This window comes from Amblyraja radiata, chromosome 41 (genome assembly GCF_010909765.2).
Source record: "Amblyraja radiata isolate CabotCenter1 chromosome 41, sAmbRad1.1.pri, whole genome shotgun sequence".
Lineage (NCBI taxonomy): Eukaryota > Metazoa > Chordata > Chondrichthyes > Rajiformes > Rajidae > Amblyraja > Amblyraja radiata.
The window spans coordinates 13726960-13738228 of NC_045996.1; the positions used below are offsets into that span (position 1 = coordinate 13726960).

The 11269-nt window shown below is 48.6% G+C and overlaps 1 protein-coding gene across 1 annotated transcript in view; it reads left to right on the forward strand.

The window, feature by feature from the left end:
* Positions 1–3977, forward strand: part of LOC116967882 (cytochrome P450 2C5-like) — a 39763-nt gene extending 35786 nt beyond the window's left edge. Inside the window, exon 11 of the mRNA XM_033014524.1 lies at positions 3886–3977. The gene's annotated coding sequence lies outside the window, so the exon portion shown is untranslated. The remainder of the gene's footprint in view (positions 1–3885) is intronic.
* The last annotated feature ends 7292 nt before the right edge of the window (positions 3978–11269 follow it).

The window sequence follows — 11269 nt, forward strand, 5'->3', positions numbered from 1 at the left end:
GGGGATATGGGGAGAAGGCAGGAACGGGGTAGTGATTGGGGATGATCAGCCATGATTGCATTGAATGGCGGTGCTGGCTCGAAGGGCCGAATGGCCTACTCCTGCACCTATTGTCTATTGTCTATTGGGTGGCACAGCGGCGTACTACCGCCTTCCGTCATCGGTAACCCTGGTTCGATATTGACCACATTGCTATCTGTGTGGAGTTTGCGTGTTCTCCCCATGACCCGCGTGGGTTTTTCTCCCACACTCCAATGATGTACAAGTTTGTAGGTTAATTGGCTTGGTATAATGTTAAATTGTCCCTGGTGTGTGTAGGATCGCTGGTCGGTGCGGACTCGGTGGGCCAAAGGTGGGCCTGTTTCCTCTCTCTATCTCAAAACTAAAAAAACAACCAGTGAAGATTTTGCATGTGATTCCCTGTTCTATGTGAAGACAGACAATTATCCTGGAACGCCACGATCAACTGGTGCATGGCGGGGGTTCTGAATGAAGTGGCATTTGGAAAAGAGATGCTCTATCACAAATGGACTGGCACTGTTGCCCATGGATGATGCCCAGTTGCCCAGCACCACTGCTCACGTTTGGTTCACCTCATAAAGTTGTGGACGCATTCTGCTCAGAGTTAGGAGATCACGGCTCCAGGTCCCAACTAGTTTAGATTAGTAGCGAATAGTAGCGGGACTGATATTCACAAACCAAGTCCCCAATATGCCTACAAGGCCCTTTGCTTTTATCATCATGACCTTCCATGGATCATAGAGTCCAGCAACCAGGTTTTACGACATCAGTCGTTACCTATATAGTCATAGGGTGCGGGAACAGCCCAATTCATCCATGCCGACCAAAGTGCCCTATCTAAGGTAGAACCATTTATCCATAATCAATCCATATTCCTACATAGAAACATAGAAAATAGGTGTAGGAGGCCATTCGGCCCTTCGAGCCAGCACCGTCCTCTGAACCTTTCCTACCCACATATAGTACCTGTCCACGTGTTGTTTAAATGTCGTTATGGTAGTGGCCTCAACTACCTCCTCTGGCAGCTCGTTCCATACACCCACCACCCTCTGAGTGGAAATGTTGCCCCTCAGGTTCCTATTTTCCCTCTCAGCTTAAAACTCTCCCCTTGATTCCCCACCCCAGGTTAAAGACTCTGCATTCGCCCCATCAATTCTCCTCGTGACTTTAAGCACTTATATAAAATCACCCCTAAGCTTCCTGCCCTCTAAGGAATGAAGTCCTAGCCTGGCCAGTTTCTCCATGTAGCTAAGGCCCTCAAGTCTTGGCAACATCCTCATAAATGCTGGCAATATCCGTGTATACTGGGGCTTTTATATGAATAAACTTGTAGGTTTCCACCCAGGGCCAGACTATTTATTATCGGGATGTATCTTGACCCGATGTTTAAGATATGGTTGACCACAACAGAATGTCGCATATCCTGGGACATCGCTTGTGCTTAATACATACAACATTTTTTTCTGTATTCTTAACCGGATGGATGCTGTGTTTCCTATTGTGGGAAAATCCTGAACTCGAAGCATGTTTAAAAAAAGAAGGAATCGCCATTTAAGATGAATATTATTTCTCACAATGGTCAGTCTTTAAAATACTCTTCCTCACAGAGTGCTGGAAGCACAGTCTTAAGGAAGGTTGTCACAAAATGCTGGAGTAACTCAGCGGGTCAGGCAGCATCTCTGGAGAAAAGGAATAGGTGGCATTTCGGGTCGAGACCCTTCAGCAGACCCTTAAAGGTTTCCGTGCGGTTCCCGGAGGTTGCAGGTGGTTGCCGGAGGTTGCAGGTAGTGGAAGCAGGTAGGGAGACTGACAAAAACCTCCGGGAACCGCACGGAAACCTTGGGTGGGGCACTGAAGGGTCTCGACCCTTACTACAAAATCCACCCGCTTTAAAAACAGTTTCTTCCCCTCAGCAATAAGAACACTCAATTCCCTCCAATAACAGCCAATACTAAGGACTTTTGATGTATACAGTGTCTTGTCTATGGTCTTTGTCTGTTCTTTTGCACTATGTATTGTTGGTGAGATTTGTGATTTGTGATGTGGTATGGATGCACTTTATTACTGTGATCTGTGTTATTATTAGTGTTAATGTGACTAAAGCAGTGTACCATCATGTACCGAACCCAAATACCACCGACCCTGGTCGTGTGGCAAATAAAGATTCTATCCTAAAGTCTCCAGAGGTTTCCTAAGTGGGACAGGGGCATTACTCCAGCATTTTGTGCCTATCAGGTGGGACTAGTGTAGATGGGGCATGTTGGCCTGTGTGGGCAAGTTGGGCCGAAGGGCCTGTTTCCACGCTGTATCACTCTATGACTCTCTGTGACTATTAGGGAGCTTGAAAACGCCTTGGAGCTGCAGTCACCAGGGGCTTTCCAAAGTTAATTATTTCTTCGGAAAGATTTATTTGGAACTCAACTTGATCATGGCCAGAGGTGCCGGTGTGTGCGAGTGCTCAGTCTGTCAAAGCATCTGAAGAGGAGTTGCAAACAGCTCGACCTTCACCTTTCCCACCTGCCTTGTGTATATCTTCCGTGGAACTCAACCCAGGATAAAATAAACATGGCAGATCATAGTTTGAGAAGGAACTGCAGATGCTGGAAAATCGAAGGTGGACAAAAATGCTGGAGAAACTCAGCGGGTGAGGCAGCATCTATGGAGCGAAGGAAATAGGCAACGTTTCGGAATTCCACAGATTCACCACCCTTTGACTGAAGAAATCCCTTCTCATCTCCTTCCTAAATGAATCTCAGTTAATTCTGAGGCTGTGGCCTCTAGTCCTAGACTCTCCCACTAGTGGAAACATCCCCTCCACAGCCACTCTATCCAAACCTTTCACTATTCGGTAAGTTTCAATGAGGTTCCCCCTCATCCTGCTAAACTCTAGCGAGTACAGGCCCAGTGCCGTCAAATGCTCCTCATATGTTAACCCAATCATTCCTGGGATCGTTCTTGTAAACCTCCTCTGGACCCTCTCCAGAGCCAGCACATCCTTCCCCAGATACGGTGCCCAAAATTGTATGATATGGCACCCATGTCGTGACCCAGCTACACTAGTCCCACCTGCCCGCGTTTGGTCCATATCCCTCCAAACCTGCCCTATCCATGTGTTTTAAGAAGGGACTGCAGATGCTGGAAAATCGAAGGTACACAAAAATGCTGGAGAAACTCAGCAGGTGCAGCAGCATCTATGGAGCGAAGGAAATAGGCAACGTTTCGTTCCGAAACGTTGCCTATTTCCTTCGCTCCATAGATGCTGCCTCACCCGCTGAGTTTCTCCAGCATTTTTGTCTACCTATGGTGGATCATATGCCTGCCTCTGACAACACCTTTTATTTACGCAATTTTCACAGTCATTAATTAAATTGTGCAGCCCCTCGTTCTAATCGATCGACTTCAATTAGGCCGCAGGGTGGCGCAGCGGTAGAGTTGCTGCCTCACAGCACCGGAGACCCGGGTTCGATCACGACCACGGGTGCTGTCTGTACAGAGTTTGCACGTTCTCCCCGTGACCTGCGTGGGTTTTCTCCGGGATCTTCGGTTTCCTCCCACACTCCAAAGACGTACAGGTTTGTAGGTTAATTGGGTTGGTATATATAGGTAAAATTGTCCCTAGTGTAGGGTAGTGCTAATGTTTCCGGGGGGGGATCGCTGGTCGGAGTGCATTCGGTGGTCTGTAGGGCCTGTTTTCATGCTGTGTCTTAATTGGGTTGGTATATATAGGTAAAATTGTCCCTAGTGTAGGGTAGTGCTAATGTTTCCGGGGGGGGATCGCTGGTCGGAGTGCATTCGGTGGTCTGTAGGGCCTGTTTTCATGCTGTGTCTTAAACTAAACTAAACCTACTCATGCTCTCTAAGAAACATAGAAACATAGAAAATAGGTGCAGGAGTAGGCCATTCGGCCATTCGGCCCTTCGAGCCTGCACCGCCATTCAATATGATCATGGCTGATCTAAGGTACTAAACTGTCTGTCTCCACTGAGCTGCAGAAGATCCAAAACTCAGCGGTGACCAGAAATACGCTACGATTCTTTGGGCGACTAAGGAGACTAGTCACGTCCCTACAGGCGACACCCCGGCCAACCATGTGGCAACAGCCTAGTCACCTCTAGTCACAGAAAAAATCTCCTAAGTGGGACAGTGGCATTAAGCTTCATGCTCTCTCTCTCACCTCGGCCACCCAGCTGTCTCAGGTAACTGCTGAGGTATCATTCCTCTGGCTGATGCGTAGACCACCTACATTTTTCAGTTAGATTTTAATTGCTTTTAGCACAGTAAAGACAGATTAGGATGTAATCGGTATATGCAGCATTATTTAACTGTGCCAAATTTAATTATGTATAAAAAAGGCTTTCAATGCTTCTCAATGTTAGGACACGAAATAATGCCAAATGTAATGGCTGTGTGCCCTTTAGCTTACCCTGGTATCCAACATTTTGGGTGTTAATCTTTCAAAATAAATACAAAAGAGTCAGTCAATAGAGAGATGTTTAAGAAGGAACTGCAGATGCTGGAAAAATCGAAGGTAGACAAAAATGCTGGAGAAACTCAGCGGGTGAGGCAGCATCTATGGAGAGAAGGAATGGGCGACATTTCTGATCGAGACACTTCTTCGGACTGATGTCGGGGGGGGGGAAAGAAAGGAAGAGGCGGAGACAGTAGGCTTGTGGGAGAGTTGGGAAGGGGAAAGCAAGGACGACAGATGGCACAATGGGCTAAGTGTTCGCCTGGCAACCGGAAGGTAGCCGGTTCGAATCCCGCTTGGAGTGCATACTGTCGTTGTGTCCTTGGGCAAGACACTTCACCCACCTTTGCCTGTGTGTGAATGTGTGTGAGTGATTGGTGGTGGTCGGAGGGGCCGTAGGCGCAGATTGGCAGCCACGCTTCCGTCAGTCTGCCCCAGGGCAGCTGTGGCTACAGAAGTAGCTTACCACCACCGAGTGTGACTGAGGAGTGAATGAATAATGCGATGTAAAGCGCCTTGAGTATTAGAAAGGCGCTATATAAATCCCATCCATTATTATTATTATTATTATCTGAAATTGGAGAAGTCAATGTTCATACAACTGGGGTGTAAGCTACCCAAGCGAAATATGAGGTGCTGTCCTACAATTTTTGCTGGGCCTCACTCTGGCAATGGAGGAGGCTCAGGACAGGAAGGTCGGATTGGGAATGGGAGGGGGAGTTGAAGTGCTGAGCCACCAGGAGATCAGGGGTTGGTTAACTATGCGAACTGAGCGGAGGTGTTGGGCGAAGTATCGCCAAGCCTGCACTTGGTATAGAGGGCTCTCTGTAGATTCATTTAGTAAATGTGAATGTTTTGGATTGGTGTCTCATAGAGTCGTACAGAATGGAAACAGGCCCTTCGGCCCAACTTGCCCACACTGACCAACATGCCCCATCTACATTAGTTCCACCTGCCCGTATTTGGCCCACATCCCTCTGATGGCCTCAAAGTTCAGATTACAGGTACAGCATGGCAACTGGCCCTTCGGCCCATCAAGTCCATGTTGACCAGAGATCCCCATACACTTAGCACTATCCTACACACCAGGGACAATTTACAAGCCAGTTGACCTCCAAACCTGTACGTCTTTGGAGTGTGGGAGGAAACCAGAGCACCCAGAGAAAACCCACGCAGGTCACGGTGAGAAGGTACGAACTCCACACAGACAGCACCCGTAGTGAGGATCGAACCCGGGTCTCTGGCGCTGTAAGGCAGTGACTCTACCGCTTTGGAATGTGGGAAGAAGCCAGTGCACCCAGGGAAATCTGCATGGCAACAGGCCCTTTGGCCCGACTCGACCAACATGCCCCATCTAAGGCAGTCCCATTTGTCTGTGCTCGGCCCATTTCCCACTAAACATTTCCTACCGATAGTCCAAGAAACTTGGTTTACAAGTGCCTTTATCTACTGTAAATTGTCAGAGCAGATCTTTCCGATACTTCGAAACATAGAAACACAGACAATAGGTGCAGGAGTAGGCCATTCAGCCCTTCGAGCCAGCACCGCCATTCAAGATGATCATGGCTGATCATCCAAAATCAGTACCCCGTTCCTGCTTTCTCTCCATATCCCGTGATTCCGTTAACCCTAGGAGCTAAATCTAACGAATTCCACAGACTCACAACTCTCTGGGTGAAAAAGTTTTTCCTCATCTCAGTCAATAGACAATAGACAATAGGTGCAGGAGCAGGCCATTCGGCCCTTCGAGCCAGCACCGCCATTCAATGAGATCATGGCTGATCATCCCCAATCAGTACCCCGTTCCTGCCTTCTCCCCATATCCCCTGACTCCGCTATTTTTAAGAGCCCTATCTAGCTCTCTCTTGAAAGCCTCCAGAGTCCTAGATGGCCGACCCCTTATTCTTAAACTGTGGCCCGTTCTGGTTCTGGACTACCAAGAAGACCCATCATCCTCTTTTCTGGCATCATGTGAATTGGTTTCAATACCCTTTGGCAAGGTTGGGCAGCATCAGAAGGTGTTTGTGCCTCAGTAACTGCCCAGAAACTGTGTTTAAAAATGAGGATAAAAATCAGAGCCGCCAGTGATTTAATTTCTCTCCTCCCCTTGCCTCTCTCTTTCCAGCCCGAAGAAGTATGTAAACTCTCCCCTCTAGAACTCCATCACCTCTTTAATTACTACACTTTACAACTATCGAAAAGGTGTGAGAAAACTGTGCCATTACGGCCCTGAGCTACAAACCTACAATTATCTCTTTGCTTGCTGTTCAAGATTAGGCTTCCTGGGCAATAGGGACAAACTTGACCATGAGTTCCCTCGGCGAGGTTTGGAGTGATTTCGAATACACACTGAGCTCGCTTCTCCTACGAAGGACATTATTTGGAAACATATCAGATTGCTAAGGGCTTGGACACGCTAGAGGCAGGAAACATGTTCCCGATGTTGGGGGAGTCCAGTACCAGGGGCCACACACACAGTTTAAGAATAAGGAGTAAGCCATTTAGAACGGAGACGAGGAAACACTTTTTCTCGCAGAGAGTGGTGAGTCTGTGGAATTCTCTGCCTCGGAGGGCGGTGGAGGCAGGTTCTCTGGATGCTTTCAAGAGAGAGCTAGATAGGGCTCTTAAAGATAGCGGAGTCAGGGGATATGGGGAGAAGGCAGGAACGGGGTACTGATTGGGGATGATCAGCCATGATCACATTGAATGGCTGTGCTGGCTCGAAGGGCCAAATGGCCTACTCCTGCACCTATTGTCTATTTCAGTCCTTTGTGGACAATGGTCTCTCCAAGCGACACGCGGATGCGATAGTGGTTCGTATCTGGAGCAGCAACATCTTTTTTTGCACATTTTTATTTAAGAGTTGTGTTATTAAGAATTTACCTTCAGCAACAGACTGGTTCCACCAAGACGCAGCACAGAGATCCTTCTTCCATGTGGCTATCAAACTGCACAACTCCTCCCCCCTCTGTCGTGGGGTAGACTGAGACTGACCCCCCCCCCCCCCCCCCTCCCCCTAAGTAGGCCATTCGGCCCTTCGAGCCAGCACCGCCATTCAATGTGATCATGGCTGATCATCCACAATCAGTACCCCGTTCCTGCCTTCTCCCCATATCCCCTGACTCCGCTATCTATAAAAGCCCTATCTAGCTCTCTCTTGAAAGTATCCAGAGAACCTGCCTCCACCGCCCTCTGAGGCAGAGAATTCCACAGACTCACCACTCTCTGTGAGAAAAAGAGATTTCCCTCAATTTCCCTCCGGGGATGAACAAAGTTCTATCGTAACACACCGTATCGTATGTACAATGCAGTGAAGTTGCTAAAAGGTTGGGCAGAAGGTTTCGAATAACTGTGTGGAATATGGAGCGGGTACCAAATGCTGGAGTAACTCAGCGGGAGAGGCAGCATCTCTGGAGAGAAGGAATGGGTGACGTTTTGGGTCGAGACCCTTCTTCAGACTGAGGACTAAGGAGCAAATGCATATTGTATGATCTGAAATGCAGACTTGTTGTGCTGGCTCCTTCCCCAGTGCAGCAGCAGAGCTATTTTATCGACTACAATCGAGTCGATGGAACAGCCCACTGCCAACTGACCCGACTGGAGCCCCGAGAACAAAACCCCAACTGGACAGATCTTTGGCACAAGATCGGGAAAAGGCCAAGATTACAAAGCCATTGCATCTCCGATAGTCTCTGCAAATAGTTGGCAGGGAATTGAATTGGATCACGATCTCTCGAAATTGCACCCTTAATGGCCAATTATGATCAATTTACAGATCTCTGAACCTCAGCCATTTAATTATGTAACAGAATAAGGAAGGCTAATAAATAATCATTGTATTTTACTTACAAAGGGGGATCTGGTGTTGGGGAGGGGGGGTCTATTTGTCTCTTAGACAAGTAATCTGAAGAAGGGTTTCGGCCCGAAACGTTGCCTATTTCCTTCGCCCCATAGATGCTGCTGCACCCGCAGAGTTTCTCCAGCACTTTTGTCTACCTTCGATTTTCCAGCATCTGCAGTTCCTTCTTAAATACTGGACAATGGCGTACAGCAAACAAGAGCCAACCACTTTAGACTACAGCTCATGGGACAACCATTATTCTCCTGTGAAGGGCATTGTGGCGTTTTGCTCTATTGAAGACCCAGTTGAGTTTAGTTTAGTTTAGAGATACAGCGAGGATACAGGCCCTTCGGCCCATCTTGTCTGCGCTGACCAGTGATCCCCGTACATTAGCACCATCCTTCTCACACTCGGGACAATTTACATTGAAACCAACCTACAAACCTGTGCGTCTTTCTGCCGTTCGATTGCAACCATGTCGTGGTCGGGGAGCTTGTGTGTCTCAGTGACCCCTAGAGCTAATGCCAGCGGGAGATTCGTCTCCTGTTAGTGTCTCCCATGCTGGACAGGTGGAAGGGTAGAGGCGAGATGAAGAGCGACCACTGGTCCTCCAGGTTGGGGGTTGAGCACAGGGCTAACAACCCTGTCTCGTAAAACACATATGTTACGGAAACAGCAACTGAAGGAAACTGTAGCAACAGATGTCAGGACTTTCATATGAAGACAGACTGGATAGACTCGGCTTGTACTCGCTAGAATTTGGAAGATTGAGGGGGGATCTTATAGAAACTTACAAAATTCTTAAGTGGGTTGGACAAGCTAGATGCAGGAAGATTGTTCCCGATGTTGGGGAAGTCCAGAACAAGGGTCACGCAGTTTAAGGATAAGGGGGAAGTCTTTTAGGACCGAGATGAGAAAACATTTTTTCACACAGAGAGTGGTGAATCTGTGTGGAACTCTCTGCCACAGAAGGTAGTTGAGGCCACAGTTCATTGGCTATATTTAAGAGGGAGTTAGGTGTGGCCCTTGTGGCTAAAGGGATCAGGGGGTATGGAGAGAAGGCAGGGGTGGGATACTGAGTTGGATGATCAGCCATGATCATATTGAATGGCTGTGCAGGCTCGAAGATCCGAATGGCCTCTACTCCTGCACCTATTTTCTATGTTTCTATGTTTCAACACTACTGGGTGTGATGGACTTCCAGGACTATCGACAGATGCTCGGATGAATGTCAATGGTGAAAGGGAACCAGACAGCATCCCAAGAATTGCCCTGCACTGGACACGGGAAGAGAAAAGGAAAAGAGGGAGACCTTAAACCACCTGCCATCAAACTGTAGAGGAGGAAATGAAACTATGGAGCTGACCTGGAGTAGTATCCAGAAGCTAGCCCAGAACAGACAGGAGTGGAGGCCCTTCCTTGCTGCCCTACATGCCAGGAGGCTGAATAGGCATTAATGCCCCTGTCCCACTTAGGAAACCTGAACGGAAACCTCTGGAGACTTTGCGCCCCACCCAAGGTTTCCGTGCGGTTCCCGGAGGTTTTTGTCAGTCTCCCTACCTGCTTCCACTACCTGCAACCTCCGGCAACCACCTGCAACCTCCGGGAACCGCACGGAAACCTTGAGTGGGGCGCAAAAGTCTCCAGAGGTTTCCGTTCAGTTTCCTAAGTGGGACAGGGGCGTAAGTAAGTAAGTAACTGTACATCTTTAGAGTGTGGGAGGAAACTGGAGCACCCGGAGAAAACCCATTTGGTCATGGGGAGAACGTACAGACTCCGTACAGACAGCACCCAGAGTCGGGATTGATCCTGAGCTTCTAGCACTGTAAACGTTGGAAAAGGCAGCAACTCTACCACTGCACCACCTGTGTAAGTGTGTTGTTCTGTGTCGAAGGCTTACTCTGATTGCATGAACACGTGAATGTCTGAGGTTGATTGCTTTGACATTTTGTCCCTGGAATTCTTGCAATCAACTTGGTTGGGTGTGGACATTAAGTTGGCAAATGCTGGAATAATTCAACTCCAGCTATTAATTAATTTTGTTTATCTTCTATCGTGGCTTTTATACCAGATCCAGTGTCATCTTGGGTTTCTCATTCTGCCGAAAATGAGATTAATATGTTCAAATATTATTGCATAATGTCACAAGAGTTAATCCACGGTGTGCATGTTAAGGGCCTGTCCCACGTGCATGCGACTCCAAGCGGCAAGCGCGACCTAACGTGGTCGCTTGAGCCGTACGGCCTCGCGGGGCCGGTCCCACTTCGATGGCCGGAGCCGTATGGAGTTGTGCGGAGTCCCGACATCGCGCGGGCGGGGCACCGAAAAACTGACCGTGTTCAAAAATTCCCCGCGGCAACGGCCTGCCGCCGTCTCGACGCCGTACGTCACGTGCGAACTTCCCGCGGACTTCGCTCGAACTTCACTCACTCGACCTCCGCGCGGCCCCCGCTTCCGGTTTGGTCGCGCTTGCCGCATGCAGGTCGCATGCTCGTGGGACAGGCCCTTAAGGCTCTGGGTGGAGGTGTGGGTTAGTAATGAACCTGGTCTGTCATCTATCCCAGTCTGTAATAGGTGTAGCTTCATTATTGTCACATGCACCGAGGTACAGTGAACTGCCTTCCTGTAATGTGGTGACCAGAACTGCACGCAATACCCCAAATGCAATCTAACCAAAGTCTTCCATTCATGTGTGTGAGTGTGTGTGTGTCTGTCTGTGAGTGTGTGTGGTGTGTGTGTGGTGTGTGTGTGTGTGTGGTGTGTGTGTCTGTGTGTGTTTGTGTGTGTGTGTGTGTGTGTGTCTGTGTGTTTGTGTGTGTGAGTGTCTGTGTGTGTGTGTGTGTGTGTGGCTGTGTGTGTGTGTCATCATTCCTTACAATGCCGTGTACGACAGTGATCGCAACTTCTACTGAAGTGTGGATCGCCGTTGGTCCGCCCTT